The sequence below is a fragment of the Passer domesticus genome, chromosome 2 (genome assembly GCF_036417665.1).
Source record: "Passer domesticus isolate bPasDom1 chromosome 2, bPasDom1.hap1, whole genome shotgun sequence".
Lineage (NCBI taxonomy): Eukaryota > Metazoa > Chordata > Aves > Passeriformes > Passeridae > Passer > Passer domesticus.
The window spans coordinates 64,133,294-64,157,971 of NC_087475.1; the positions used below are offsets into that span (position 1 = coordinate 64,133,294).

The 24,678-nt window shown below is 41.5% G+C and overlaps 1 protein-coding gene and 1 long non-coding RNA gene across 36 annotated transcripts in view; one reads left to right on the forward strand and one right to left on the reverse strand.

The window, feature by feature from the left end:
- LOC135294055 (uncharacterized) overlaps nucleotides 1-21,129 on the reverse strand; it is an 87,073-nt gene extending 65,944 nt beyond the window's left edge. For both annotated transcript variants that reach the window (XR_010356196.1, XR_010356198.1), the window contains exon 1: nucleotides 20,309-21,129. This is a non-coding gene — a long non-coding RNA (uncharacterized LOC135294055). The remainder of the gene's footprint in view (nucleotides 1-20,308) is intronic.
- LOC135294053 (uncharacterized) overlaps nucleotides 1-24,678 on the forward strand; it is an 84,637-nt gene that overhangs the window by 29,610 nt on the left and 30,349 nt on the right. For 21 of the 34 annotated variants that reach the window (XR_010356157.1, XR_010356152.1, XR_010356158.1 and 18 more), the window contains exons 9-10: nucleotides 3,058-3,194; nucleotides 14,595-14,684. The gene's annotated coding sequence lies outside the window, so the exon portion shown is untranslated. Of the gene's footprint in view, nucleotides 1-3,057; nucleotides 3,195-11,229; nucleotides 11,366-13,869; nucleotides 13,963-14,594; nucleotides 14,685-16,422; nucleotides 16,641-18,360; nucleotides 18,573-24,678 lie in introns of those variants that run through there. The other 13 variants (XR_010356175.1, XR_010356186.1, XR_010356187.1 and 10 more) reach the window with 11 other exon arrangements.

Genomic DNA, 24,678 nt, shown 5'->3' on the forward strand with positions numbered 1-24,678 from the left:
GAAAACTATGTGCAGGAAAAACTGCACAAAAAGGGAAAATGAAATTACTTTCATAGACTGCTTTGTGACCTGGGATTAACTGCTTGGGTCTGAAGATGGAAAATAAAAAAGGAAAGAGAATGTGGCACATCAGATAATGCTGGACCATGATCAATTAGCATTCAATTGAATATTGTCTTTTAAGTCACTTAGAGGTAAAGAGAAGAAATAAACTGCTCAAATAAAAACAATTACGTATTCTGAAAGCAGTCACTCTCATGAGTGCTGAGGACATAAAGTACATAAATTAAAGAAATTGGGCAAAATTGTCGGATGCTGTAGATCAAAGGAAAATAGCCAAGAGTTTGAGAAGTATGATTAGGAGCAGGGATCTGGAAACAGTTCTTAATATGAAATTATTCTTAATGGAACACTGGTAAGAAAATACACCATCATAACAACGATTCAGCATAAATTTGCCTGTATATTTAATGTTTGGAGAAGCTGTTCTACAGAAATGCAGGCAACTTTTCTGGAGGAACAAACCAGCTATTCTGGCTTTACCATATTGCCATGGACCGGATGTGCAACACAGTAGGGAACTGCATTATGAAAAGTTCCTTTTGCAGTATGAATGTAAAATTGGCTTGCTTTACATCAGTAGGATTATGTTTTTTGCCAATACTAGAAACTACTTTAAAAGAAGGAAGAGAATATTAATGAATAATACAAGAAACTGGAATTAGATGCACATAGAGAGTAACATAAAGCAAATCTGTCACACATATTACATACCTAGCTGAAAGAAATTTTCTTTCTTATAATGACCTTGTGTTTTGGAAAGGCAGGTGAATTATATAAAATTACAATACTCTGATGCCCTTAAGTATAGTTTTAGAAAATTACATGAAACAGCCAAAAAAAAATGTTTGAAGTTATCCACTTCTCTCTGGAGTACATTATATATGCTAAACCTAATGTATGAACTGCCAGAACTGGTAGTTCCTGTTTTGAGGCAAAGAGTTGCGTCAAGACTTCAGCATAAAGAGATTCTGAAAAATCTTACAGCAGATAGGACAAGTCTGCTAGATAAGTCTTCATAGACTGCTTCTCTGTTCATTGTGATTGCATTCCCATTGTGCCCATCACTCCTACTTAAATAATCACTTGTTGAAGGATTGCCTGCCTATGCTTCCTGAGGAAGTGGGGGGACATAGTTTTTAGGAGCTGCTGGAAGCTGAACTGAAGTATGGGAAGGAGGAGATAACTGCATTCAGAAGTTTGGCTGAAGGGCAGAGGCTTTTCTGGAGATTGAGATTGGGCGGCTGTGAGCAGGAGTGTAGTGCTGCGAGGACTCCTGCAGCCTCTTTACTCATTTAGCCTGGTGAGTGCACACTTAGGGATATTTTGCCTATTGATAGATTAACTAGATTACAAAGAACAACTCCTGCATTTCAGAAATTCATAATGAAAGTACTCTATGAATAAACTATATGAATAATAAAAAGCCAAACCAAACTGTAGAAACCACTTCTGAGAAGAACTTTCGTATGTGATTATGGTATAGTTGCATAGTCTGCACAAGTGAAGTAGAGCAAAGAAATGGAAAATCTGGGCTAAATGTCATAAACTGCTCTGCAGTTTATCACTTCTCCCCCTCCCCTCACCTCCACCCCCAAACCCCGCCACCTTTTTTCCAAGGAAATTGAAGATTCTTGGAATAAATCATCTGTGGTTAGAAAAAAAGTAAAGGGACTGGGTTCTCTAATGGCAGGCATTTGGGAGTAAAGGTGAATACAGATAGTTGCTGCAGAATTGATCTGTTATTATCTCGAATCCTCTGTTTTACTTTTCTTGGTCCACAATATTTCTTCTTCATTCACGCAAAACTCATTGAAAATAATGCAAAATACGACATGTTTTTACCACAAACTAGTAGTTGTGCAATCATCAAAAAGAGATTCCTAGTGTACTTCAACTACCAACATCCTTCTAGCTGTTTCAGCAGACATTACCTATTTTGTGACAACGTAGGCTGAGAGTCAAATCTCCCTTCTATTATGCTTGATTCTCAAAGAAAAACTGGATTTATGCCTGTCTGTCCATCCACCCATCTCTCCACCCATTTATTTAAAATATTATTATTATTGTTTCAGCTGTTAAATGTAAAACTAAGAAGATGATAGACAAAATTCCTGGTGTATCCAGTTTTTTGAAGTAAAGGAAAAAATAAGAAAAAGTTACTTACTTTGTATGCAAAGAAAATTGTGATTATTGATTTCCAAAAAATGTTACTGAAGAGATATAGAGGTGTGTGTTGTTTCAAGGGTCTGTGGGGCCTACTGCTCTACAGTTCCATAAAATTTCAATTTTCAAGTAGTATGGATACTACCTAGTTTTACAGATGAAGCAAAATCAAAGAACATACATGCAAAATTGCCAGAATAAAAATCAGTGAATATAATTATTTGATGTCTGTGTTAAAATAAAGGCTACAAAAGGAAAATTAATTTAATTTTCAGGTGAAGGGGAATCCATAGAACAAACGAGTGAAAATGTTTTTGGAAAGCAAGATTTATACAGCATATTTCAGAAAAGTTTTATTTGTTTAGTCTAGAGAAGAGAAGACTGGGGAAAATAGTAGGATATCTGAAGATTATTGTGAAGAAGATAGTCACCAATGGTCTTTTGTACCCAGAACAATAAAAAAAAATTAATTTACAGCCAAAAAGAAGAGGCTACATATTCGGAAAGTCCTTTTAAGTACAAGGACAGGTAAAGACTGGAACGAAGTTATCTGGTGATGCTGCAGCATCTTCCTCATTGAGAATTTAGAACAGATTAGACAAAATGTTTCTGTCATAATAATGCTCTTACATCTATTCTCTTCCATAACTGTTGGCTCCACATAAATTTGGAATTTATTTGAAAAATAAATTTGGAATGTGGAGATAAAATTGTTAGTCTGAACACATGATCAATCTAGTAGGTGTATTCTTGAATTTTGCATGCCTTTGTATATTTTAATTTTCAATTATTTAATTTTAAAGTTTATTTATATATAATTTCTATTTACAGATCATCAGTAAGGATAAAGCATTTATCTTGCTATTATTCTGCTTGCACTGCTTGATTTTCGGGTCAGGAAGCTAATTTCAGCATTGCCAATGCCCTTTTTTCTTGAATTCTAATTCTCTCTAGGACACGCTCTTCAGGTATGTATAGCTCTGTAGGTATTACAGGGAAATATTCTGAATTCAAAACACATGTAGTTTCTTTTAAGTCACATATAGATAACTAGGGTTTGCTGCTTGACAGAATATCTGAAAAAGTCTGATTCCTAAACAAAACCAGAACTTTGATGGTGAATTTTACTTTCTGTGGTTAACAGGCTATTTTTACAGTGACAAAGTCTGTTAGTAATAAAAATGAAACCTAGCATCTATGCTGTGATAATGGACCCTAAAGTGAAATTAGTTAGTGATATTAGAAAGAATCACTTGCATTTCTGCCCCAAACCTCAACTTATTTTATTTTCCTGTACTAAAAAACAATATTAAAGAAAATGTATGGTTCATGTTATCAACATTCATAGCCTTGATTAAAATGGGAATAATCCATGTATATGCTTTTGTTAGAGCATAAAATATGTAACATAAGAACAAGAATATTGAAGGAATAAAGATCATTTGACTATTCAGAATACTGACAGAATTCAGTCTATTCAGAATACTAGCTATGATGTCTGTTGTCTCTTAGAAATTCATCTTGAAGGATGATGAGAAAAGTATTAATAATTATTACTCTGTTGTACTCTGTTAGATGCTTGAGGACTTATGTGTTTATATCAAACAGTAATTAAAGTCTTCAAATTAAAATGTTCATCTTCCAGTGGTTTTTCTTATATTGGGACTGCAACAGCAAAGGCTGTGAACATTTGCAAATGGGCATTTTATTCTACCTTCTTCCCTCAAATTGTGTTAGAAAAGTTTCAATTATTAGATGCAGCTGTATTGTATTAAAAATGTGAGTATTGTACAGAGAATCAAATAGCTTTCACTCAGCTAACACCTCAGAGAGGAAAAAAGAAAAGTAGCACCCCTTCACTTTTGTGGCTCATTTTATCTTGTTATCTTGATGAGGAACCAAGGGGTTCCAGTATGACTTTTTTGTTTAACACTGCACCTGAACCATTTAGTTTTTACTGGCTTTAGTTTATGGTTTGTTGGTTGGGTTTTTTTTTTGTTGTTTCTTTTTGAAGTAGGAGGCATCTTCTTTTGCTATTTGAGAATTAACTTAGAAAGAGACCACCAAAGTCTTAAAACATTTATGATACAAACCCATTTGAAGAAAGATTGTTGTCAGCTTGAATAGAATTATTCAAAAATATGACTCACGTAACACTACATCTTTATATTAATGCAGTTTATATAGAAGGAAAACAGTGTAGGTCAGAGAAGTTTGTAGAGGAACATGTCTAGCAAATAACTCTAGAATGCTTAAGTTACAGTTTTTTACAAGGATAGGAAAATATAATTCCTGGATAGAAGTGAATACTGCTTTTGAGAGGCCTCTGAAAGTTGTGTGACTTGACTTCTCATGTAAGTCAGAAATGTAGTTTCTGATCCGAGGTGTTTCCTGAAGAGAGAATAATGGTTTTAAATTGCAAGATGCCTTAATCAGTTAAACAAATTGAGAAAAAATACTAAAGCTTCTTTTACTGACAATTGAAACCTACAGTTGTCTGGTTTTACTTGTAAGAACTTGCTTCTCAACATGTGTATTAATTTAAGAATTTTTGTAATGGAACATTTGCTTTTACAGTTTGAAGTTGCAAATGCAAACTATATTTTTGAGCTTTCCCATGTATTATTTTATTGAACAGTTAAAAAAATGCTGACTAAAGAAAGTATTTATGTAACCAGAGGGGACTAATTAGGATGAGAAATTTCGTTTTCCTGCATGAGTTGCAGCGCAACTACGACAGAAATCAATTCCCAGCAAGATGACTGTATCTATTTTGAGTAGTATGGTACTCAAAAACATACAGTTAATAACATATAGATGGATATAACCCCCATTTTGAAAGGAGTTAATGAAATTATAATTTAATAATTTTGAAAATATTACTTACAGATTAAATATGGACATCCAAAACCAGAATAATTAAAGGGTGGTTAGAAAGAAAAAATATATGCAGTTTGATTAAGTGAGGTAAACAGCCACATGCAAGGAAACTGGAATGATATAATATTTATTTAAGTTGGCAGAAGAATATATGATTGGAGTAGAATTGGTAGAACATGGTGTGCAGTTATTCTGAGTTATTCTATTTTAGAAGATTTAATTATGTAATGTAATCCCCTTATTTAACATAACTGCAGTTTGACTGAATGAAGTAGTACAAACTGCACATCAGGAATATATAGGTTGGAAACTGTTAATATTTTGGAATGTTAAGGTTTTTTGGCCAGTTTTGAGAAATAAATAGGAAGATGTCAGAATTAAGAAAAATATTTTATTTGAAGAGCTAAAAATTGCATTTCTATGCCGTTTTTTCTATGCAGACTAGTAGTGTGAGGTACAGCAACAGCATAAAGACATAATGACTTTATTAAATCAGTTTGTGTGTGTGTTAATTTATATAACCCAGTTTTCCATCTAAGTTGGCCAAAATACAGACATGTACTTTAATTGCCCTGTTTTTTTAAAGAACACGAATAACTTTTCTGGGATGCTCTTAGATGCCTCTTTGAATGGTTAGAAGTGTTTCATTGCTGGCGTGCATGTGCCCAAGGATGAGTTCAGGGACAAATTATTTGAACAAAAAGGTCCATTAAATGGTATCTTGAAGCACCCTCATGTCCACTGACCTCAGGGCATTAAATAGCCATGTGAATACAAACATGGATGATTTAATTATTTCCGTCATACCACAGAGATGGAAATCATGCAGTGCATGTACTGTGTGATTTACTTAACTTTAGTTGTAATAGAATAATTAATTTCATACAATAAATTAAGTCCCCTGATGACCATTACCAAAATACAGTTTGAGTTAACATACTAGATATACCTCTTTGTATATGAATAATGGAGTCATAGGTTACTGGAGTTTAACATTTTCCCTAGCATGATTCTTCTGGGAGCAACATATCCCATAGTAACATTTCCTCTTTTTCAGATGAAACAGAGAGCAGGGAAGGGACGGAGGGAGGAGAAAAGACTTTCCTTAAACAGAGATCAGTTTATTTCTAAATTCTACAAGTAAAGCTATAGTTATGATTAAAGACATTGTCTTGTTCAGTGTCCTAAAAGCTGGGATTCTGATCTTCTGGGACACACCCATTAGCAGGATCCACTTGTAATGGCAGGGAAGTTTGATGGAGGCAAGAGGAACATGAATCTCAGTACAAGCTGCTGCCCATGCATGTAGAAGGGATAAAACACTCCTCAGCAATATGATATGTCTTTGGTTCATGTATTTTAAAGTTCAGGTCCTGAAAAGACTAATTTTATTACTTGCACACTCTCTACAGGGACCTTGATAGTAGCTGGCTTTGTGTTAAGTGCCTTATATATTTATAGCTCCAATAGTAGTGATTGTCTTTGTATTCCAGCACAGTGTCATACATAGTGCTGAGTGACTTGTTGGCCTCATGGTTTTCTTCTCTCATTCTCTAACAAGCTGTCCAAATCATTAGAAACAATAAACACCAGAAACAGGGTGCCTTCTATGACTGATTGCAGAAGCAAATGTACCATTCCAAATCAGTGACAGAACCTTCTGTCTCTGCAGGAAGGGTGAGGGGGGCTAGCAGTTCAGTGTCAACTATCAGTGCCTCAGCAATTTCACCTGCTATTTCAAATTCAGATTGGAGTAGTATCTATAATCTCCTAACCAATCATTAATTCTCAAGGATTTTGAGCTGCCAGCCTGCAAGATGTCTATTTTTACATAGGGATCCATGCAGCAATGAGAAGACATTAAATTCCTCATAGGAATTCTGGATTACATTACAGAGCGCTACCCTTGAGTCTTTGGTGTGAACCAAACAGGAATTTTCTGCTGACTTGGTGTTTACCCTGCCTCCTTCCAGAAAAAGTAGCCATCAGCATAGCCTGCTTCAGGAGATAAAGCATTGAGGTGTACTACCACAACAGATCTTTGATTCAATTCACACAGGTCTAAAACTATATCAACAATTCTCAGATTTGCAGAAACAACATCAATTTAAAACATTTTGTTATGGTATTACTGTTAGACATCATATTATCAAGAGCTTTTTACTTCCCAGAGGAGAGGTTGTAGACAGCAACAGGTCAATTAAACCAGCCTCTAGGTCATCTTTCAAGATCAGTCATCTTTCAAAAACCTCTCAGCATTTATAGTCACTCCCAAAACATTTTGGACTTGAGCTACCTTCTGAAAGCCTTGCAATGACCTGGTACTTGCTGCATCAGGTGTCTGGGGTACACAAAGGAGTCCTCTCCTCATTAAACTTTGAATGAATTATACTCATTACAGTGTCACCTTCCTACCTTGAAGTACCAAGGGTCTGGGGGACAGACAGATCTATTCAGAGACAGGGATTTGCTCACATTCAAAATCTTTGATGTTCAGGAGATGCCTGCTCTCCATATAAACATTTCAGTCAGTACTCTCTGCCTTGAAGGATAAATAAATTTGGGGTTGTTTTTCAGGGACTTCCCAAACAAGTGCCAATAGTCAACATGATAATTAATTATATATTTTTGTCAACAAGCCAGTAAGGGGCAAGACCATCCTCAGGAGCTTTTATGTGACATACAGCTCTAAATTAAGCCTAAGAATGAGGAAACATTTGGGATTAGAGCTGAAAACGTTAGAGCCTTGAGCCTTTCTAACCTTCAGCATATCTAACCATCATAGCAGGGAGTCAGTGGCACTGACCTGTCTTCCAGAGTCACATTTTTCAAGTAGGGACTTCAAAATGTGTGCTTGTTTGTAACAGATACAAATAGGTGTCCTGTTCTAACTAGAGGGATGCTGAGAGCTCCTGACAGAATGCTGTGTTTACCTGTTTATAACATGGGTTTGGGTGCCTTTTTTCAAATCTTTCCTTGTGTCTTGTGAAACTTTCAGTACATTCTCTTTACCTGCTTAGCCAGACATCCCCTTCGGAAATAATAATCAGATCCTGCAGCCAAACCCAGTATGATTGCAGCTGATAGACAGGGCGTTGCCTAAGTGAAATCTGCTGACAGAAACTGTTTTGCAACAGTGAAGATCATTTTGTGTCAAATAGAGTCACTTTAACTAGAGTTACTCACAAACCTGAATGAAAAGACTTTCTGTTTGAGTATCCTGGCATGGTCAGTCTCCCTTAGCCTCTTCTACTTCAATAGTACAGGACTGTTAAATAATTTTGACACTAAGTAGTTTATATAATTTCTCTAAAAATGTATTTTTCTGCAATAGCTACTTGTATTCTTCTGTACAGTGATACAATATACCTTAACTTGTGGTAAGATTTAGGAAAAGTTTTTGTTTATATTTTTACCTCACAACAGAGACCTGTCTTACCTGTCTGTATAATTTTTTACTAATTGAAACTGTGCTTTTCTGTCTGCCTGATAAATATTTTTGTGTCTTGTAAAACACATGGCAGGGAAAATGGGAGAATACTGCATGAGTTAAGAATCTTCTACTGAAATAATAGGAAACTGTCAAAAGCTTCTGTGGTTTTCATTATGATGTTAACTGTGCCCACTTAAGGTCTACTCTAGAAACAATGTCCTCCTCCTTTAGAGGAGGCTTGAACTACTTTAGCTTCAGTTTTCTGCTTCCAAGTTTAGATACAGTTTACAGTGATTCCTTAAGCTTTAGTTATTAGTAAGTAATTTTCTTGGAATGGGGCTGATTCCTGTGCAGTGGCAAATTTTTGTCTCTTTTATTCCCACTCCCCACGATTCTTTTAGATTCTGCTTGCAGAAAGGCCAGCAGGGTTTTAAGAGCACAGTATGCATGACTGCATCTTTTCCTCTAATGCATCTTCCCTAACAGTGGAAAAGAATGGCTCTCTCAGAATGTGCTCATCTAGGCTTCCAGTTCCCCAGGATCTTGGAAGGACTTCTTTGCAATAGCAGCTTCAGCATCTGCCACAGATAGCAGGCAGACTGGTGGTTGATTGGCAGAGCTAAGAAGAAATAGATATCCAGCCCTGGGGCAATGCAGTCTTCTTCAGACACTGTAACTACAGCACCCCTCTAACAAACAGCAAAGTTTGCATTTTCAAAACAGCAATAAATGTTTTAAAGTCACAAACAGAAAGGATGGACAAGGATCAACTTTTCACCTTCTCTATCAATAAAAAAATAAGGGTGCATCAGAGGACAGCAGTAGGTCTATTCAAAGTAAATAATACAATTATTTTACTTTATATGCTCATGGGTATTATACTCACAACATTGTTTTACTAAAGACAGTACGAAGTGCACAACAATTTAAGGAGAGACTGCACAAGGCCCTGGAAGAGAGATCTAGTGAAAGTCACTGACTGGACAAACCACATCAGGTTCAGGAAATCTTCCAAACTAAAACAAAGTTGGATGCTGGAATGTATGGGCATTATCAAATGTGCTTGTCCTGGTCCTGCTGTTCACTAAAGGGAACATTTGGATAAGAATTGGCTTTTGTCAGCCTTTGGACATGGGTAAATGTGCCAAGTGTATGCCTGGCTTGAACCAGTCTGACCTCTCTAGTATTCTTAAAACAAAGTTTGTTTATGAATCATGACCTACTCCCAGTCTTTGCAAAAATGAAACAAAATACTTTCAGGACTTTCCCTTCTTTGAATTCAATCAACTAAAGTCAACCTTAGTCATTCTTATTCCTTTTACTGCACTCTCAACTTCCCAAGTATTTCAAAGATTTTTTAACATATGTCAATTGAATGCCTCTACCTCTCCTTTTTTTTCTCACCTAATCTTGCCCTTCCTTAACTCAAACTGTACTCATCTCTCTCTCTCTCTAGAGACTTGTTGGTACCATTGTAATTCTGAGTAGTGACTTCTCTTGTTCCTTATACTGGCTTTTAGATTCTCTTCCTTACAGAGAGGAAATCTTTGAGCCTGGTAATGAAAAGAGCAAAAAAATTTAAAAAAATTTTAAAAAAATAGAAAATCCATGGGACAGTGTTGTTTCCATCACAGTAATTTAGGAGGAGGAAGAATTTCATTCTCATCCATCTTAAGTGAATAGATCAAATCCATAGATCTGTGATATCAAATCTGTAAGGCCTATTCCAAAATGCAGCAAGCCAGGATCACAACTATAGGAAATTCTCAGAAATAACTTTCCCTTTCAACTTGGGAAATTGTCCTGGCAGTAGGTTTATCCTTCTAAGTCACTTTGCAAGGACAAGGAAGTTTAATGACAAGTCTCTATTTTTAGCAGAGACTGAGGTGGTGAATTCTGATGTTCAGTTCCCTGGTTAGTCTGAAGTCTCTTCAGTTTTTGGTAGCTAGGCAGAGGTGCAGCTGTAGCTTGAGGAGCAAAAAAATGGGTGGAGGAACAGGGAAGGATCTAGAGCTCTTCATAGCATCCTTTCACCCTTTCCCTCCTGCTGCTGGTAAATCTGCACCTGAACAGCCAGTGCATTAAAGAAAAAGCCTAACCTGACTGGCTTCTTACTTCTAATGCCTCAGGTATTGAGGAGATGAAGGCAAACCTCTGTGCCAGGGCTCTGTCTCTTTAACTTTGTATGTGCAACAGCAGGCATAGGAGGGACCCATGCTGGTTTGAACATATTATAATCTAAATGGCTATAAAAGAAAGGAGGGAAATCATGTTTTCTGTTACTTGTGTGGTCTCCTGGAACAATTAATATGTGTTTAATGAGTTCTCTATGTATGCTTTCTTTAAATTAAAAGTTTGGTTTTTTTAAACAAGACCACTTAAAATTAATTATGAAATTAGTGCAGCCAGTATTAATGTTAAATTTACTATAGTATTTTAAAATAACACAATAAAAATACCATGCCACACATTTTTTATGCCAAAGTTTTAGATAAAGTCAAACCGCTGAAGGGGTGGAAGTCACTGGCAGAGCATTTGGAATTAAACCTGCAGAATGTGGAACCAGCTTCTGATAGCTTTTCTTTTTCTCTTTTAATGTACTCATCTACTTTATATTAATGACTAGTATGTTCAAAATGGAAAAATCTACTGGGAGATGAAAAAGCAGGTAATTCATTTTTTCTCATTAGGTCCATGAATGAAATCTGAAAGAGGATGAGGTGTACTAGTTCTACAGTCTTGAAGGTCATGCTAGCAAGAAATAATCTCCTAAGTTCCCCAACTAGCAGTGATTCATCCTTGTTGAATAAATCAGTTTTCAATACAGTATGTTCTGATAAATTTTTATTCTTATATGTTGTGTACAGTTATACCTATTTAATTTAACTGAGAAAATTTAAGGGCTCTTTTGCTACATTTAAATTTAATTCAATTTTCCATCTACATACACACTTTTATAAATTATAATTGGAAGACAAAGTCATGGTAAAGAGAAGCCATTAAATTTTCTATCATAAGATGTAAAAATTAAGAATAAGAAGTCCCTTATATAAATGATTAAATAAAACTTGTGCAGGCATGAAATCACAATCTAGATAGCAAGAAGAATAATACTTTATAAAGAGGATATATTTAATTGAGTAAGGATCTTTAAAATGAAAGGAAGGAAAAAAAGGAAATATAAAACTGGACCAAAATAGGCTGCGTAAGACAAGGCTATTCTCTTTTCTGTTTTAAAAGGTAGCTAGAATTGGTAATTGAACTCAGAGACACCAACCAATTCACCCAGTCCGCTGATAACATGCACTTGTAGTTCTGGGTCCTAAACAAACACAATATGGGCCTTGCAAGTGCTTTAGAAAGGCCTGGTTAATAATCAGTTGTCAGGAGTCGCCTCTGACCCGCGCGGGCCCTCCTTCCCCGGGAACAAAACCGCGGCATCTGCTGCCTGCTGGAGCCGCGGCCGAGCGGGAGCCGGGGAAACCCGCGCTGCAGCCTGCGCTGCGGGCAAACCGCAGAGCCGGGCTGCTGAGCTGCCGAGAGCTGCCTCGCTGCAAGGCAGAAGGAGATGACCCGGGGTTAGGTGACCCTGACTATCAAGTGTGTTGTCTTGACAAACAGTAATTGCTTGACAATTGCTCTAGGCTTGGGAAACATACGTTATCATGTTCGTGCTCTATCTGCTGATAGAGATTGTTTTCATTACACATATTGGGTATTTCTAACTCCACTGAACCTACTGATGTGTGAAAACAGAGATAAGTTCAAACTAGAGGTCTGAAACTTGAAAGTCTTATACTTGAAGGTCTCTTCTTTGTTTGAGTTACTCCTTTTGGCTAAAGGATGTCTGTCTTTAACTCAAGAATCAGTCTGTGTCCAGTATGTCCAACATCTGCAGTGGCCTTTCGAATGGGTTTGGGTTTGGGTTTTTTTGTTTTTTTTTTTTTCTTTGTTTTTCCATTTTGTTTTGTGGTTTGTTTGCCTTTTTTTTTTTTTTGAATGTTGTCTTTGTTAGAGTGGGAAGAGTTTCAAGGAAAGACTATCTCAGTTTTGTGTTTGGTGAATGCTATTGTCATAATTGTTTCCCTGTATGGGTATCAGCGTTAAGGCTGTTGGACACATTAAAGAGCAATCTACACTCACGGCTCAGTATTTAAGGCATATGCAGAACTTCAGCATTAATTATATATTTTGTACTTGGTAAGAAGAAGGTTTTTTTTGGTCTGTACTGTAACGGAACTTCCTTTTGAACTACTGTCTACAGTTACTGTTTCCTCCCTTTTCAGCACGAGTTTCACTGGTTATATAAATGTGAACCTCTTCCAGTTGAAAACAATCTTATTTTATTTGAAATACAGTATTCCTTTTTCTGAAAACTTGCTGAGTCTCTCCCTGAAATAATCTTATCTTTTTATGTTTTCCCTTACTCCTTAACATGTCTGCTTAAATATTGAGAAGCTTCACAAGTACAAGAAAGGTTGTAGAGAAACACACAAGATTATAGGAAAATTTGGTGGGGTACAGATTGCTAAAATAAAAGGAAGGAAGGGTAGGAAGCATGCAATGTACAGCACTCATAGGAGCTCAAGTGGTTAGGGAGGTGTATTAAAGAAAGGCAGCAGGAGTCTGTCAGGGGTCAGTACATGGTCACTCATGACCTCAGGGGCATAGAGACGGAGAATCCTTGTGACATGATTTGCAAGAGAATGTGTGGGCTTTGATTCACTCATTTACACAGCATCAGAAAGTAAATAGGAGACTGCTTTCTTATTTGATGAAGACTTCAGTCATCCAGATCAGCATCTTCCATTAAACTTCTTATCTTTCCTTCCATTTTCATCTGCCTCTTTCCTATTTCCAGCAGGCTCTCCCTCTAGAATCATGACTCTTATGCATTAGAAAAGGACAGTTCTGCTATTACTTGTAAATTTGTTGTCATATGACAGAACCTGTCATTATTTTCCTTCTTGCTTTCAAATGAAATATCTCCCAGTCTGTATGTTGAAATTGTGAATTATTTGCAACTAAAACTGTAGTACCTAGATGTAGTATACAGCTTTTTATCTGTAGACCTCAAGCTTCTTTAAAGCCTGGAATGAGATTTTATTCCTTTTAAACTCTCAGAGCTCAGGTAATAGTGGCTGAGGCAAGACTAAACAGGATTTATTCCTCCTCACTGTTAGGCCATTTGACAGATTGATACAGCTCTTCTAGCCTCTGAGTGCCACTGGCTCAGCCCAGCATTTATGCAGTGCTTTGTGCAGACTCCTTCTCCCAGTGCAAAACTTGCCCTATTCCAACAGGAGGTGGCTTATGGCTTCCTTCCACAGCTCCTGCAGGAGAATCCCTGGGTGAGATATGAGGTTTTTAGTGCCCTTTCCCAGTCAGGTCTTCATTTCTAATGTGAAGAGAGTGGAAGACTGGTGAGAATTTCAATCACTGTAATTTTGGGCTTCTTTTTTTATGTGGAGATATGATATGGCATGGGAACTCCCCTTAAGAGAGACCTTCTGAGCTGGGTTAGCCTCTTGACATCTGTTAGGCATTGCTAACTAGGGACCCTGCCTTGGGAACTGGGAGTTTTATATTTTGAAAAAGACAAATGTACAGATAAACAAATTGTTGCTAAACACTTATTTCAGATCTTGGATTATTTTTTACTTTTATAACCTTGCTATGTGTAGAATTGGGAGATCCTTCAAGCATTATTTTATCTCTTAGATTCAGTGAAATATAGGACAGTTTTAACTGTCCCTATCTTAGAATGGAAAAGCCATTGGTGAAATTCTGAGTCAAGGACAGGATTATGGCCCTTGTTTAGACTCCCATTCCAAACTTTGGCCAACCATCCATCTTCCACCTTGATACAGATTTAACATCAGCAGTGTGATTTAAATTGAAATGTCTATAGCAGCAGTAACCAGAAACCTGTTCTCAGACAGTAGGATGAAAACAGAGCAATTCTATTATTTAATGTGTTAATTAATCCTGTTTATTTAAGCATATTCAGGAAATTATAGTAAGTTGCTTAACTGCTCTTTTAATTTATTTACAGGTCTACTTTGCCTGTAGTGCTGAGCTATTGTGATAGTTTGATTTTTATGATTTGCATCAAGTGTGAAGCTTTCAAAGCCATGTGTCAAAGGTAAGTTATTTCAATAATACTGATATTTGTATATGTCCCTAAAATATTGTATGCTTATGGGAGAAGTTTTCGTCACTTTATTGAAGACTCAGCTCTGTTGAGAAGTCACAATCCTGAGTAAAGGATGTTATGAAGCAGTAGGAACTCCTGCAGGGAGCTCTGAGAGATATTTTCTCCCAGTGCTTGTCAGTGTAGTGAGGAAGTGTGCGTACTGCACCAGCTTTTAAAATAGTGCAACCTGATCCTTTCTTTACAGCTCAGAGGATGGGGGTGGGGAGTGGAGGTGAAAGAATAGGACTCCATATCCTCCTCCTCATTTTGGATCTGGTTTTCTTTATTGAGTGAAGAGAGCATTAATTGTGCATGACTATTATGAGAAAGGACCCTTTGCTCTCACCCTTCACATGTCTTGTGACATAGGCCAGGTTTAATCTAGTCCGTGTTAGGAGAAACTAAAAACACTTTGCAGTGTCATAATGAGATTCCCCCTCATTTTCATTTTCCCTCAATGGTATGTAAATCACTGCTTGTGAGGGATAAAAATCTGTAGGAGTTATGAAACCAAAGTGATTGCACCAATGTGTAGCTCCTTGTTAGCCTGCAGTGTTTATCGCTCTCTTTAGTGTAATAAAACTAAGATGAAATACACTTCAAAACAAAAGAGGCCATCTAATTTTTCTCTAACTAATAAAAGTAAAATTGACAAACTAATTTAAATTACTAACCAAATATTTAAAAACAAGGATGAACAATGTGTAATTCAAGAAATTATTTTGTTGAGTGTTTCACTTGTGTCTAGGGTTTTAAAAGTTATCCAGATATAGGAGTTTATAGATTTAACTTAGAAAGATTACAAAAATTAATATTTAGTCAGTAGTTGTGACAGCCAATCAGTACAGTGACATACAGTGGAATCTTTGTGAATTTCATTGTTTTATCAAAAAGGATGTTCATGCAAATAACACGTTCAGACAGAAACGAGGATACTAAGAGTCCTTAAGAAGTACAGTGGCCTTGATAATCTGTTTTTCTAGCTCGTGTTGACTAGTTTTCAGCATATTATTTTTTACTTTGTGGAGTCTAAAGGCATATTTCTCATCTGGTGAACTACTACTGAATTCCTAGTTTCCATTCATCAAAGTATTTATTTGTACCTGTAATCCCTGCTAAGAGCACTTTTTGGAGTCTGTGCTAGGTGTTATCTTGTGTACACATTATGTACACGTTTTGAAGTGATGTCCTGTCTAGCTAATATCATCTATTAATATGTTGTATTCACAACACTAACTGTACAGATAAAAAATATTATTGAAAACTACAACAGTACTTTAAAATATTCACAAATATAAAATATTAGTATTACTTTTTGTGAAGCATTAATGCCAAATTTGAAAACTGTTCTATTAGACATCCATCAATATAGTTAGAGGGTATGACCCAGAATCTAAAAGTAGGTTCAAGAGAAGGAGCTGAGCAATACTAGATATTACATATGAAACGTGCATAATCCAGGAATGCTGTCAGCCTTTGGTTAGAATATCATGCCATCACTGGTCAACTGCTGGAAGGAAGCAAGAGTCTTCCTTTCTTAACCACTTTCCACAAAACACCAGTTACTATAAAAGGATAGCTGGATCTATTCTTTCTTCCTGCACCTCAGGCTCCATTTTTTAAAACTTCTTTTTCTCCCCCTGTATCTTATCCACTGTAAATAACCACTGCACTTTCCTGCTGTTAGTAGTGCTGTCATATGGCTGCAACAACATAAAATGGACATTTTGGATAACACAAGAGCTGGGTAGAGGCTTCTAAAAAGCAGTAACTGGACTTGCAGTCTCGTTAGTTATGCATGGCTGCTGCTTGTTAAAGTACTACTGTGCAAAAGCTGAAACACTGGAACTGCCTGCTTGCAGAACCAGGAAGACTGTGCTGTCTGAATCAGTCAAATTTCCAAATGTAAGTTAGTAACACCCTTTACAAATGAAAAGATGGAAATGTGTCTAGAGTTTTAAATGAAAACTGTAGAAATCCATAGCATAGGCCTTTATGGTGATCAGGCAAAACTACTTGTTATCATTAGGAATTATAGGGCATTAAAAAACAAACAGCCAAAAAAAACCCCTGGGATCCTATGTACAGAACAAGACTACAAAAAATAAATTAAAAGTATCAGACATCAAATGGTACAGACAGACTGGTCACATATACAGTAATACAGCAGTAGCTGACTGATAATCTTTTTCAATTGTGAAAAAAGGAAAGGAAGGGTCGTTCAGCTAATAATGTGCTAAATAACTCATTTATGTACTTCAAGTATCAAAAGAAAAGCAGAGTTAGATAAATTAATAACAAACAAGCCTTATTTTTATAAACACAAAAATTATCTTGATCTTGCAGACTTAAAAAGCCTTCATACTATAACATAAAACTGAGTAAAAACTACATACTGTACATATTAAAATACAGGTTTCAACCCCAGTGGCTTAATACAAACTCACTCTTCTTTGAACACTAGTTACCCAACTCTAATATCCAATGGGTATTGAAAGTTAAACCAGAAAGGACTGACAGCGTGAGGAGGTGTGTATGTGTGTGTGCATTAACACATGCACACATATACCTTGTTCCCTAATTGATAACTTTAAGATATACATATCTTAAAAGAGAAAGTAGGTTGATATCTAATACCTTTCTGTGTGGGACATTTAATTGACATTTGTTTATTATCTCTGGGAGTGTAACAGATCTGTGGAACAACTAATACCAATGCAAGGCCAGAATTTAAGGGGAAAGTGGGTTTGAGGTACACAGAAACTTAGCTCATGGTGACGGGAGTTGGCTCCAGTTTCTGTGCCTCAGTCATGAAGCCATGTCCCTACCCAAGCTGCTTTTCCTATCCACCTCATACATCTAGCCACCTTTTGTTTTCAGAGAACCGGCAGTGTTTGGGCTTGCTTTGTGCTGTTGCCACTTTAATTCTCTCAGTGACAAGCTGCAGAGCCACAGAAGCAGCCTGGCAGCAGCATCGAGCTCCAAGTGCACAGAAGTAGGGAGCCCTGGAGGAGCCAGCCACAGCCCTCGGTCACTGGCCAGCCCATTGCTTGTAGAAGTTAGCATGCTTAAGTTGACATTGATCCCTCAAGGGACTAGCTACCAGCTAAACAAAACTGGAGCACAGGGCTAGCCAAGCATAGATTCTCCGTGACCCTGTGTCAGGACCTGTCATCCTCTTGTAAAAGCCAGCTATGTTACCTCCTTGCCCTCTGAGACTCCCGGGGAATCCCCAAGTAAATGAAGAGAGGAGTTATTTACATCTCCTTCATGTCTACAGCCCAATCCTTTTTTTTCTCTCTTAAAAACAAAACAAACCAAAACCAACCAAAAGCCCGAGAGATAATGGTGTACTTTAAAAAGGCATATTTGTTCCCTTATGAAGGCTTACTACAACACAGCAAGAATAATTTGCTCTATTAATTATAAATAATGGAAAATGTGGAAGTATCTCTCAGGTTAAAGAAGTGAGCATACTGTCATTGACGCTAGCACCACTATTGTATATAGCTGGGAAAGGGAGACACATTGGAATATTACTGGTAGTTTAAAATATTTAGAAGCCAGGAGTTCTACTAAGTCCATTAAATATGCTGAGGGTAGAAATGCTCATTTGCTTTTGCAGAGGAAATAGAGCAAAGATACACCACAGCAGAGAAAGCTAGCAGGACAAAGGAGATACTATTGACTCATTCCAGACTGCCGACTTAGCAGCTCAACTTTGTTTCCTTTTAACTTTTGTAACAGTAGGAGCTCAAAGCTTCTCAGTCTATTTTCTGCACAAATAGAAACACCCAGACTTCAAAAAGTAATATGCTTTGAAGAACCCCAAACCATTAACACATTAAAAACTGTGTGTACTATTAAACAGGGCTTAGTGGTTACTTGAATTTTGCAGCAAGTAGATGTTGGTGTTTTGGCAGTAATTTTTACACTGCTGCATTCTGGCAGACAATTTTTGACAAATATAAATTTGTAAAGCACTTTTTGTTGATTGTAGTGTGATACAGTTTTATTGACTTTGCAGTGGGTAAGTACTGCTTCAGTATTTTCACAGCCTGAGTAAACCCCAGAGACACTTTTTCCCAACTCAGTAGCATATTGCAACAAGTTTCTAACCCTATAACATTACACTTGTAACGCTGGGGAAAGAATAAGATGTGTGATATTTAGATTTTGTCCTCGGTACTGAAGTCTATATCCCTTTAAAAAAAAATAAATAATGTCCACTCTGGACAATGAAGTGTCCAGGGCCATCGATATGACAGCTTCTACGCTGACGGCGTCCCTTTCCCAAAGTCCCAGCAGGACCGTGCTCCCCGGGAAGAGACCGGTCCCCGCTGCCTGCCGGCGGGAGCGGTGTAACTCCACAGGCACCCCACGCTTGCGAGCACGCCTGGCCTCTCTCACGAGCTCTCCCTTCTACCGCGTGCGCCCAGCACGTCACAGAACGTCACACACCCAAACCCAAACCCAAACCCAAACCCAAACCCAAACCCATCGGCGTCGCGTGAGCCGCGCCGCGGCCGGAGCCTGTGGGTCGGGCTGGATGTGGATGCGGCCCGGCGGGGCCCCCACCCCGCAGCCCCCGGTGCCGGTGCCGGTGCCGGGGCGGGCGCGGCCCCGTGCTCTGCGCGGCGGCGGGGCGCGCCCCCCCCGTTGGCGCGGCGGGCTGTCACTCAGGCGACGTCACAATACGCCTGTGTGAGCGCTGTAAACACTCGGGCGGGTGTGTGTGTGTGTGTGTGTGTGTGTGTGTGTGTGAGAGTGACGCGGGGGCGCGCCTCCCCGCCCCCAGCTCGCCCCCGCCGCCCCCAGGGTGGCACCGCGCCGGCCGGGGGGCGTGAGGCGCGCCCCCAGTTGTTTCCCTGCGCGCATGGTAGCGGCACGAAAGGTAGCATCACTGGAGCAGGGGATGATGTAATTCTCCCTCCGGCCAGTGACTGCCTGCGCTTGCACCGATCCGACTCGCAAACCGGAGGGGGGTGGTTGTTTTACGCGTGATCGTATCAGCATCTCCTGACGGCGCACCCCCCCCCAGCGCCGCTATAAACCCCGCTCCGCTCATCCCTCCCCTCCCCGGGGCACGGAAGAGGGATGGGGCTGGGGGAGGAGGGGAGCCCCGCGCCGTGTGTGCAGGGTAAACACGCCAGTGAGCGCCGCGCCGAGCGGTAAACAAGTCTGAGGTGCCCTCCGCCGCACGGCAACTTGCTGCGGGCGGGGTGTCCCCCCCGCACACACACACGCACGCACGCACACTCACTTCCCCCTAACAAAAGCCCGTTTAATATCAGCGTCAGCTTTTGTTCGGCGGGCGGCCGCCGCCGTCCCCTCTCCCGATCACCTTATTTCACCGGTTGGCCCCCCCGGCCAAATCCACGGGTCCCCCACGCCCCGTCCCCCCTGCGCGCATCCCCGCTCGCTCCGCGGCGCTGTCCCCTCACCGCTTCCAAAGCTCCCCCCGCTTCCCCGGAGCTCCCGGTCCCCGCTGCCCGCTCTCTGGGGCAGCAGGCAGGTAGGCGAGCAGGCGGCCCCCCCAGTTCCCGAAAAGGCAGTAGCTAAATGGCACTTACTGTCAGAAGAGAGGGCGAGGGGGGAAGCTCTTCTCTCGGTGCAAAAAGCAAAATAGCCACTCGCAGGACGTTGCCAGCATAGGAGGCAGCAAGAGAAAATAAAATAGATCTTCCAGTAGGGAGGCAGGGGAGGGGGGGGGAAGGAGAGAGAGGGAGGAAGGGAGGAGGAGGATTCGCCTTTTAACCAGAGAAAAATAAAATCAAAAAATAACCGCGTGTGTGTCCCCCCCCGGTTGCCTTTTTTGTGCAGTTTCAGCAAAGCTGCGAGGAAGTTGGTCCTTTTGTTCCACTATTTATAGATTGCGTCAACATTGCGAAAAGGAGAAGGCGGAGCGGTGGCACTTACTCCTCGCCGAGGGGTGGTGGGGGAAGATATCGGGGTGGAGGGGCGGGGCGGGGGGGGACGTGCAAGCCCGGCGAGTAGAAGCGGCTCCAGCGCTCTCCCCCACCCGCCGCCGCCGCCGCGAGCACGGCGAGAGCCGGGCGGTGCAGCCCCGGCGGCGGCGGCGGGGAGAACCGCGCCGCTTCCCCGCCCGGCTGCCGCCGCACAGCACCGCCCCGCGGGCGGCGAGGCGAGGCGCGCCGAGCCGAGCCGAGCCGAGCGGCGGGGCCACGGGGAGGGGGGCACCCGGCGCTCGGCTGGGCGCCGATCGGCTCGGCGGTGCCCTCCGTCTCCCGGCAGAACCTGTTGCGACCCCCTCGGCTGGGAGCTCCGAGGGCAGGTGCACGCACCACCCGGCTCCGTTTTCTGTACGAGGTAGCGCCGAATCTGGGGAGCCGAGGGGAAAACATTTTAAAACCTGGGGGTCTGAAACTTAAGTTTTTTCTCCGCCACCGAAGAAGAAGCGGGGGGAGGGGGCACAGAACGAGGTGGGGTGGGGAGAGAGAAGGGGAACCGCCGCTTTTCTGGCCGAAGGCCAATGTTTCTAAACTGGATGTAAACAAAGAAAACTGCAAACACCAGAGGAGGGCCTTCCACCGCCGCCAAGGCTGGGGGGACGTGTTCCCAAAGGGGTGCCGTGCTTTGCCCACGCCTCGTTTCCCTCCGGGTCCTGAACGCCCACGGTCACCCCGGCCACCGCCCTCGGGAGCCGCGGGACGGGGGGGAACTTTCTGCCGGCGGGGACGGCGCAGGGTAGCAAGCCTGGAAAAAAACCCAAACAAGTGTGCTTCTTTTTGTTGTTGTTTTGTTTGTTTCCTTTCAACTTGTTTTTTGGGATGTTTCTTTTTGTTGTTGTTGTTGCTGCTGTGTTTGTTTGTTGGTTTGGTGGAGTTTTTTTTATTATTTTTTTTTGGTTTTTTTTCCTTGAGATCGAGGGCTCGTCCCTCCCGCCCCGGGAGGCAGAGCCGCTGTGCCCCGGGCGGAGACCGGGCTTGTCCGAGCCTGCCGAGCGCTCCCGGCTCCAGCCTCGGGGCTCCGTGGAGCTGCTGGTGCTGTTACTTGTAACATGCTCGGGAAAACATCCACGGGGCTCCTGCTCGGTTGAGCAAATCTTTCTGTACTTAGACGGGAAAATCCTTGCTTGCTGTCACACAGGCCGGTGGGTTGTCACTGCGGGGTTAGAGGGGAGCTGGAGGGAAGGAGGAAGGCTGAAGACGTGCGTGACCGTGACATCGGCTGTGTGATCGCCCTAAAAATACTCGTGATGAGCCCGCGGGTGATTCTTGCCCAGCAGAGACACAGCCGTCGAACCGGGCGACGTTTAGGGGTTTTATTCCCGCTCCTTGTTTTCGTGAGTTCTATGGGCGGGTGAGTTCTCTTCTCAGGCTTCGGACAACAGATGCCTGCACGATGATGATTTTCTAGGGGAGAGTGCTATTCCCTCGGAACTCTCCCCCTCCTGCTCTGCCCAACCTACGCACGGTGGAGCTTGTGGTGAAGCTCCCTGCGGAGCGGGGAGCGCAGGTAATGCCTGAGGAAAGCTCAGAGCGAATAAAATCAATCCCGTTCGTGTGGTGCCTTTCTTGAAGCTTCAGAAAGCCCCTGAATGCCGGGCTTTCCTCTCCTCAACTACTTCGCCGCCGGATCTCCGTCCCACATCGCTGCTCTTGCGACAGAACACGGTGCTTGCTCATCTTCCGTGGGCTCTCCGTGGGGACTGCGGCTGCTCTTTGCTCCTTCTGCTGTGGTTGCAGAAAAAGAAAAGGAAAAAAAAAAAAAAGGGAAAGGGGAAAGAAAAAAAAAATAACGAAAATTACGTAGTTCGAAGACGGATGGTGTTGAGTGTCGGATTGTTTTTTTGCGTACAAAACCCCTGGCAGAAGTGAGCTCTTTTAACAGCCTTTTAACTGATGGTGTAAAAATTAACTGGTGGTGGAAAGTAGTAAATAGTGGAAATAAAGGATAGATCCAAACTGTGAACCATGAATAAACCTTATTGGAAAGAGCTGAAGTAAGCAGAGTGTAGGTAGGCAATTCTCTCGCTTCTGTTCTGAAAAAGGAGTGTGACGCGTTGGCACTTTTTTTTTTTTTCTTTTAACATTCTGAGAGAAAAGAGTAAAGAAAGAAAAATAGCGTTGTGGTAGAAATGGGATGACAAAAGCGAGGTGTAAAAGGCATAAGTACCGAAGCGGGTTTGCCCGCCCCGGGCGCTGCCCCGCCGCAGCCCGGTGGCTCGGAGCCGGCGGCTAAGCTTCAGCAGAAGCCACGGCGTTCAGAAATGTTGCAACAGCACTTTGGAAGTCTCTAAAGAAAAGCTGAATTGTTGGAACTTAGGTAACTTAAGGAAACTGGTTCTGACCTACATTGCTGCTCTGAGTCAGCAGCTGCAGCCCCAGCCCCGGCGGGTCCCGCCGCCGCCGCCGCGCACCCCGCACCCCTTGGGCGGAGCCGCCCCCCCGCCGCCGCCCGGGCTCGCTGCTTCCCGGGTTTACAAACAAACTCGCCTGGATCGAGACGGTTTCACTTCTGCTCTAAGGAATGCCTCCGCTGCTTTTTTTTTTTTTTTTTTTTTTTTTTTTTTTCCCCCTCCTCCCAGGTCTGCGGACAGAGCAGCTTGCCTGCCTCAGCGCTGGTTTACCGGCTGGTTTTTAAGGGGGAAAGAGCTTAAGCGGAAGACAAGGTCTTTTCCCCAAGTTTTAAAGAGCTGTACTTTATGTCCCGAAGGGATAGTCATTGTTTTCTCCACCGGGAAATAGATGCCTTTTAGGGAAAAGTTACTACATGTTGCACACTGCTTTGCTCTTACGATAGAGAAGGAAACTCTGAAGTTCCAATCAAAAACTTACCAAACAACTTCCCATATTTCTTCTGTAATGTAAAGTAAAAGTAGCAACGATTAAACTCCAAATGTCCACCCTGTCAAGCTTCATAGCTGAATGCAGTTTGCAGCGAGCTCGGACAGTTGCGCCGAGCGTTTGTTAAACGCACGGTCAGCGTCAGGGGAAGAACCCTGAATGTTTTAACATCGTGATCAAAGTAATCTGTGCGCGAAGATACCGCATCACCCCGGCCGGGCGAGGGACGGGGAAAATCATCCAGTCAGCTTTCTTTGATATTCAAAATGACGAAAGACTCGAGATGAAATGACCTCAGAAAACTCCGCCTTTGGAAAGCCGCGCTTGCCGCCTCTCCCTTGCCCCCCGCCGTTCCCCCTCAATTCTCACTTTTTGTTTATCGACACGTCGTTGCCACCAGCAGGAGAACTGAAAAGACAAAACTTAGTTCCAAACGCCTTGGTTTTCCGGTCAGGCGTTTACCGGGTTTGCTCACCGCTTCGAGCGCCGCTTTTGGTATTATTGTCATTACTACTGATATATTTTTATAAACTTTTAGGGTTTTATTGGTCGAGTACGGCAACTTACTGCATTTAATAATAGGACAAAAAAAAATCTAATTTCCTTTTATTTATTTATTTTTATAAAGAAAATTTCACAGCAGTGATAGAGACTTGATTCGATGCTCTTTAGTAACAACTTGTAGCAGCTGTGAGTTTCTTGCAACAGTGATAGTTCACAGTCTCCTCTTAAGAAACCAGCAAAATTCGGAGACAGAGGCTGAAAGCAGCTCCCCGTGCCCCTAAGCAGGGAGGGGGGCAGGAAAACGTCTCCTGCGGTTTTGGGTGTCGGGAAAGAGTTGTTTCTCGGCTTGGTGGTGGCACCTCCCCAAGCCCCGTTTCCCAGCAGATTCCCAGTTTGCCGCTGGACACGGGGGTACGTCCCCGCTGCCTCACCGTGGGGATGAGCCACTGTCGCTCAGCCGCCTCCGGCTCTGCGCTCGGCGGGCGCTGCCAACCACCCCCAAATAAAGTCAACGCCTTCGCCTCCCTGATCTTTATTTTTTCAAAGAACCCCTAAAATTCCCCCGTGGTGTCATGGAAAGAGAGAGCTCTTCTTGCTCATAAGCCCCAAATGTCAAAGGCAAAGGAGAG